Raw genomic sequence first — 7,829 nt, 5'->3', positions numbered from 1 at the left:
TCAATTCTAGTCCATTCAGTGGGAGTCCTGTTGCTCCTGCTGAATCCAGAAGATACTTTCTAGAGACACTCCATATAGTAGCTTGTCTTTAAAGATGGCTGCAATCACTTCCCTTTCTCTGCCTTCCATCTGCTAAAATATGGGCTGACCTGTGATTGTGTTTACCAATAGAATATAGCAAAAGTGACACTGTACTAATTCTGTGCCTAGCACAGATTTGAGAGGACTGGTAGCTTCTACTTCTTGCATCTTGGATTACTTGCTCTTGGGATGCTTCTCCTAGAAACCCAGACACAAGGCCATGAAAAGTGTAAGCCATGTGGAAAGGCCAAAGGGGAGTCCTGAGTCAGAGTCAGGGTCCTTATTGTCCAGAGCTCTGCTCCTCAATTTTTGTACCAAGTCACCATCCCAGCTGGTCTCTTTGCTTCTGTTCTTGCCTGTTTTCCATCAGCTTATTCTCCACCCAGTAGTGAAATCAAATTGAAATGAAAAAACAAAATCACATTGTTTCCTTGCTTAGAACCCTCTAGTGGTTCCCCACTTCTCTCAGAATAAAAGCCCAAGTCTTTGCAATGGTCCATGAGGTGCTTCCGGTCTGCCCTCCCCCCAGTCCCCAGCCAACTCTCTAACCTCATCTCTTAGCATTCTCATTGAGATGCTCCTCACTTTGGGCACATTGCTTCATTGGCCTTTCCTCAAACAAGCTTGTACACATGCTGTTCCCTCTGCCTGGCACATGCTGTTCCCTCCACCTGGCACCCTCTCAAGTACCCATGTCACTCACTCCTGCACTGTCTCTAGTCTCTACTCCAATGTCATTTTGTCTGTGAATTTTTGTTCTCATTCCTTTTAACAAGAGCAACTCTTAGCCCTTCTTAGCACTTCTTATCCCCCTCACTTTGCTCTATTTTTCTCCACAGCACTCAAAACCACACACCTGATCTTCCTGTTCACTGTCTCTCCAACTAGCGGGTTGGCTCCAAGAGACAGGTAACTTTTGTTTGTTCATTATTGTATCTCCAGTACCTATAACAGTGCCTGGCACAGAGTAGGCACTCATGTATTTGTTAAACAAATAAATTGGTTAGTTACTCCTAATGGTGGAGAAGGGGCATTCAGAACCAGAGGAGTAGCTTCAGAACCTGAATGGCCACTCTGAGGTAAAAAAAATTTGGGGGGGGGGGAAGCCTCATGTTTTATATTTAAAACTTTAAAGACTTTTGTACTCATTCCCATTATAAAATCTGTTAGATAGGAAAGATAACCTTGGAGTACAACTGATATTCTAAAAAGATGTACTATGTCTGTCATTCATTCATGAAGGAAACATTTGTTGAGTGCCTGTGAGGGCCAACTACTCTGCAGGGCTCTGGATGGTGAAAAGGGATTCCCTGGCTTCTGTCTTTATCTCCCCATGTGGAACCCTCTCTTCTGTGGCTTTGTGATCCTTCTAGGACCATATGTCCTCAAGGTTGCAAAGCTTAGAGTTTAAGGATCAATTGTGACATGGTTCCCCAAATGCTGATAATAATGGTTTTGTTAAGTAACCATCACCATTTTTTAGAATTTTACTATGTGTTCTGATTTTCTGTTGTTGCCTAACAAACCACCCCAAAACTTAGTGAAGTAGCACAATGTGCTATTAATAATAAATAGCACAATTCTGCAAGTCAGGGATTTGGGCAGGGCACTGCTGGGAAGCTCCAGGGCTGTTGTGTTTCCTCCACATTGACTCGGGATGGGAAGGGGGTAGTTCAGTTGGTGGCTCGAATGGATGGAGAATAGTTGGCTTGCTTAGGGCCATTTGCTGGGGACTTGGTTCTGGAAGTTGTCTGAGTTCCTTGGTTCTTCTCCAAGTTATACCTTCTGGACCTGAAATGAACATTCTTCCATCATATGCTGGTGCCTGGCCTGGAATAGCTGGCCTGGCATCTTTCTTCCTCCGCACAGAGGCTTCATGTGACTAGCTTGAGCTTCCTCACAGCATGGTGGTCTCGGAGTAGTTGGGCTTCTTACATGGCAGCTGGTGTCCCCCAGAATCAACCTTCCAAGAGACTAGACAGAAGCCAGAATTTCTCATGGCCCAATTCCACTATGTTCTATTCATCCAGCAAGTCACTAAAACCCATATCCCGAGAGAGAGGAATTAGTCTCTACCTCTCAGTGGAAGGGAGGGCAAAAAAAAAATTGTGACCATCTTTAATCTACCTCGCTATGAGTAGGCAGTGTGCTAAATGCTGTACTTGTAGTATCTTTTTTAATCCTATGACAACTCTATGAATAGATACCATTATTGTTTCCATTTTACAGATGAAAAAATTAAGGTTTTGAGGAACTTCCCCCTCAACACATAGTGAGTGGTGGAGCCAGGAACAAATTAAAATTCAATTTCCTTAAGTGTGTAAAACACACAGATAGCTTTCTGCCTCCTCAGAAATGGCTTGTGGAGGCGGGCTGTCGGTGCCTATGGTAAATCCTTGCAACTGGCCCTAAGAAGGACCTCATGAAAGGCTGGACTACACAGGAAGTCCATCTTTGAGCTTGGGACCAGAGAGAGGGCTTGGGGCTCCAGAGAAGAATGTCAGCAGCTATAAAATAAAGCAACTCTGCCTCAGGATGTATATGAAACCCAGCTGGTAACCCCAGACTGGGATATTGATTTCTTTAGGGCAAATGAAAGAGAACATGTATGCCAAATTGTGTGTGCATGTGTTTTTTAACCTAAGAAAAATAATGGTGAGTCTCTGGACGGACCCTAACAATCCCACATTCATGAAGTGGCTCCAACCAGCAGGGCTGTGTTTGGAATGGAAAGACCAGAGCAGAGGAAAAGGAAAGTGGAATTTCTCTTTGGAATTTTGAAGTCCCTCCTTAGCTCATGTCTTTGAGCTGCTTGAAAAGCTTGAAGGGAATTTCCACACTTCGTGCACTTCCCGGGGCTGCCCGCCGCCTGGCTCCAAAGCACATTTTGTGGAGTTGAAGTGTGTTCCGTTCCTCGGCTTTATAATAGATGCTGTCAGTAGGGCTGGATCCTGGCAGTGTGAGACGGGTCACCCTGGAAGGTTTACCAGGGTCACGTTTCCTGGCTGAATGCTTGGTTGATGGTATCTTGTCTGATTCATATTCTATTGGAAACGGTGTGAAACAGCCTCCTGGACTAGATCTGGTTTGAGTCAATCTGGCTGATGCAGCCATGTTTGACAGGCAGCAGGGGCCGGGCTGCTGGTTTTAAAAGAGAAATCCTAGCTTTAGGAAAAGACGGGTTTTTTTTTTTCGCTTCAGCAGGCTGAGAAACTTACCCATTGCTTGTGGCTAACACAGTGCTGAATGCACATGAAGTACTTAAAAAAAAAAAATCTGTTTGCTTGTTTCAGTGATGTATTTGCCAAATGTTCATTTATTTATAAAGTTGCCTGCTTTATGCCAGGTATCATACTGGGTAGCAGGGAGGCAATCATGTACAAAATAGACATTGTTCCTGCCCTCATGAAGATTATAGTCTAGTGGAACAGACAGAAATTGAACAAACTCAAAAACTAATATAAATAGGTGCTGTAAAGGAGGGAGCTTAACAAAAGGCTTGACTTAGATGGAAGGGCCCAGACAGGCGCCAAGGAAGAGACACTCAGAGACCTGCAGAGAAAGGAGAGAGCTGGGCAAAGAGTGAAGGGAATAGTGTTTCAGACAGAGGGAACAGCAGGGGTGAGGGGAAAAGTGGCTCAGAGAGGGCTTAAGAGACAGGGAGAGCCCAGATAATGCAGGACCTGAAGGCCAAGAGCAGGGTTTTATGTTTTCAATTCTTTTTCAATTAGTTTTCTTTAAACTGCTTTCTATCATTGTCAGTTTGATTAGAAGCAAGAACCTATCAGGCACTGAGCTAATTGGATCCTGAAACAGATAATTAGAAGTAAGGCTTGTCACTGCCAAGGCCGCTGGTATCCTCCACTTATGGGGTGGAGTAAGAGGGTCAATCATAAAGCACTAGTTTGGCAGAAAGATGGGATTCAGGGGCACCTGGGTGGCTCGGTCATTAAGCGTCTGCCTTCGACTCAAGTCATGAACCCAGAGTCCTGGGATTGAGCCCCGCATCGGGCTCCCTGCTCGGCAGGAAGCCTGCTTCTCCCTCTCCCACTCCCCCTGCTTGTGTTCCCTCTCTCACTGTGTCTCTCTCTGTCAAATAAATAAAATCTTAAAAAAATAAAGATGGGATTCAAATGTGAATTATTGTCCTATTTATTGTGTTCACTACCATTGTCCATTTATACCGCCATCAGATCAAAAATTTCCGAGTACATCCTATACCCAAGATGTCCTGAAAGATTCAAAGCGGTCGCAGACACATCCCTTTTCTCTAGGAGCCTACAGCTTAGCACAGGAGCTGGCTCTGTGAGTCACATCACAAACCACAGACTCAAGCAGAGAAATGGACAGCATCTTATAACCATCTGATCCAGCTTCCCAGATGCGTTCTCCAGGGTCAGAGAGCTCTCACAGTATTTTCTAGTTTTCATTTGATTATAATCTAAAATGCATTTTACTGGTTAAAAAGGAAAAAAAAAGTCCTCTTGTTCACATAATGATTTACAATTGGAAGAGATTTCATGGAGTAAGGCTATAGTTCCTTAAGTCAATGTTCATCAAGCTGGGGTCAGTGGAGACTTGAGGGCCCAAAGATACATTTTCAGGTGTTTATGAGAAATTTTTTTCCCTTTAAAATTTGTCCTTAGGTCGTCAAGTTTAAGAAACTAATCTATTCCAGCGCCTCACTACTACAGATAAGAAAACCAAGGCTTGGGAAGGGAAAAAAATAAAATTCCTACAATATTTATGATATCTTATATCAATTAGTGATTATAGTTTTGCAGGTCCTTTTGCATTCTTTATCTTATTGCTTTCCTGTAAATATTGGTGAACCGTGAAAGACAGACAGTATGATTATCCTTTTCTTTTTTTTTTTTTTTAAAAGATTTTATTTACTTGACAGAGAGAGACACAGCGAGAGAGGGAACACAAGCAGGGGGAGTGGGAGAGGGAGAAGCAGGCTTCCTGCTGAGCAGGGAGCCCGAGGCGGGGCTCGATCCCAGGACCCCGGGATCATGACCTGAGCCGAAGGCAGACACTTAACGACGGAGCCACCCAGGCGCCTCTATGATTATCCTTTTCACAGAGATGAAGAAATTAAGGTTTGTAGCTATTAAGTTACTTGCCTGAGTCCAGCTAACAGGAAATGCACATAGCAGAGTTGGAATGATCATATTCCCAGTCCAGTGCTCCCCCCATTGTCCCAACCTGCTAGGATTTATGCCAATGGCTATTACCCATTACAATCCAAAGCCCCTGTTCCAAGCGTGTGTCTTGGTTTTATTTTAACAATTATACAAAAATTCCTCATTTGGTCATAGTCACCAGGTTCCTCTGCTTTGTTGTGGTGGTTTAAAAAGTTCTACAAACTCTTTGAGTGCTCCCATCAAGCTGGTCTACATGCCCTCCTCTTGAATCTGGTCAATCCATGGCGTGTGGTACAAGCAAGTCTACGTGACTTCTGAGACCAAGTCAAAGAAGGTAACACAACTTCTGCCTGGTTCTCCAGGGATAATTCCTCTTGGAACCCAGGTACCTTTCTGTGCACAAGCCCAGACCACATGCGAAGGCCAAGCGTGGGTGATACCCACACCCCAACCAAGCTGCTGCCCGTAGCCACCATCAGTCTCAGACTTGACTGAGCAAGCCTCGAGACCACCAGCCCTGGCAGCTGTAACCATATGAGCATGTGTCCATGAGAATCATCTAGCTGAGCCAGAACCTTGGGAGATAATAATAAAACAATTTTAAGCCACTAAGTTTCAGAGTGATTTGTTCAGCAGCAATCACGGCAGGAATGCTAACGGAGCACCTCACACAGGAGTTACTCTGTCCAGATTTCTCTGAGAGGAGTCAGCCCTGTGCTGAGCCCTTCCAGGTTGACTCCTTGGGACCAGAAGCTGTGCACAATTATAGCCCAACTGTCCCGACCATTTCCGGTCCTCTGACTTATGCATTCTCTTTTCCATTAGAAAATATGGTGCTTTTGACCTCAGCTCAGTGTTGCTTTTGCAAACAGAACACTGGCTCAGTCTTGGGTAAAAATGCCGTGTTCCTCCCGATGAGGTGCCTCCTCTGCTGGTATGAAAGGTTTCCTTCCTAGGCCCAGGAACTGGTGGGTCAGCTGCCCTGAAGGGATGGAAGGACTGAGGCAGTCAAAGGAAAGCCACGAGCAGTGAGCATCTTCAGGGCAAGGGGATGTCTTCCTGTCTGGCTTCTGCCCCCAGGACTGTGCCTGCCCAGATGAAATTGGTTTTTTTGAACGAACGAACGAATGAATGAATGAATGAATGAAGTTAAAGTAGCAGTAGATTTCCCAGATCTGACTGAACTCACTGGCTTGTAAATGAATCATCATTGTACATATTCTTTTAAAAAAGAAAAGTTCTCCCTCTCCCCACAAAGAAGTAGGGATTGTGGAGAACAAAGTCTTTTGGGGTAAGTCGAAGAATTTTAAATGAAATAATTATCAGGAGAAGAGAAGTTTAATTTGGCTGAGTCAATTTCTAGCCCATAGTCATTCAAATCTCACTTAATGTGAGCCTGGGTGGTGCAGTGGGTTAAGCGGCCGACTCTGTTTCGGCTCAGGTTGTGATCTCGGGGTCGTGAGCCTGAGCCCCACATCAGGCTCTGTACTTAGCAGAGAGTCTGCTTGAGATTCTTTCTCCCTCTCCCCCTGCCCCTCCTGCTTGTGTTCTCTCTCTCTCTCTAAAATAAATAAATCTTTTCTAAAAAAAAGTGAAAGTGTCATTACGTGCAGGCTGCATGTTGATGGCAGAGATCTCTCTTACAGAAAACAGAGATGCCTCCTGTGTGATGTATTTGGAGGTGCCAGGAAGTCCCCTGCTCCCAGGAGCTTCTGCAAATGATCACGTAGCCTGGGCACCACACAACTCCAGTGGGCACTGTTCACCGAGACTGGGAGCTTCTCGACTGACAAAGCCACATATAATTGAGGTGTGTGGCAAGTGTCATGAAAACCCAGAGAAAGAAAGAGTTGGTACTGCTGAGGGAGTTCAGAGAAGGCTTTAGGAGATGACCACTCTGCTTTTATAAGAATAACACTAATCCTCATAGTAAAAATAACAGTAGTAACAATTATTAACATTCACAGAGGGCTTACTGTGGATGAGTGAGACACTGTTACACGTGTTAGCCACAGTTTTCAGGGCTTTTTATTTATTAACTCACTCCACCTTGAAAGTAAATCAAGGAGGTATGTCACTATCTTCATCCAAGGCCTAGGAACTTTTCAGAGATAATGCAGGTGATGCTTGGGGGAGGCGGAGTCAAACTCAAAGGACGGGCTGCAGGGACCGCCCCTTAATTGATGGTGAATTATCTCTTTAATTGCTGGTCGTGGAGATGTTCCCTGGAATGGGTTGCCTGCTGAGTAGGGCTTCCATGAGCAGGGACCCAGGACGTTGGTCAGTCCATTGCCGAACAACCTATTTAGGCCGGAGTCAAGAGGCCTCTTTCCCCTGCTGTATCTCCCAACCAATCTTTCTTTTGGAGGGGTTGGAACCTGCGATGCCCAGAGCCTGCCATAGATGTTGCTAGAGTCCCAGTGGCCGTTCCTGCCGTTTTCCCATAAAGAGCAAGCGTTAGTCAGACAGCCCATCCTGCTTGCACATTAAGGAGATGGAGACTGACAGTCATAAGGAAGCTTTGGAGAACCACGGAAATACTGTTTTTCTTATCAGTTTGGATCTGTTTGCCCATTACCCAGTTGAGAAAACCTTGCAGAG

This window comes from Zalophus californianus, chromosome 9 (genome assembly GCF_009762305.2).
Source record: "Zalophus californianus isolate mZalCal1 chromosome 9, mZalCal1.pri.v2, whole genome shotgun sequence".
NCBI lineage: Eukaryota > Metazoa > Chordata > Mammalia > Carnivora > Otariidae > Zalophus > Zalophus californianus.
The sequence above is the reverse complement of the archived record's forward strand: the minus strand, read 5'-3'. Positions refer to the sequence as shown.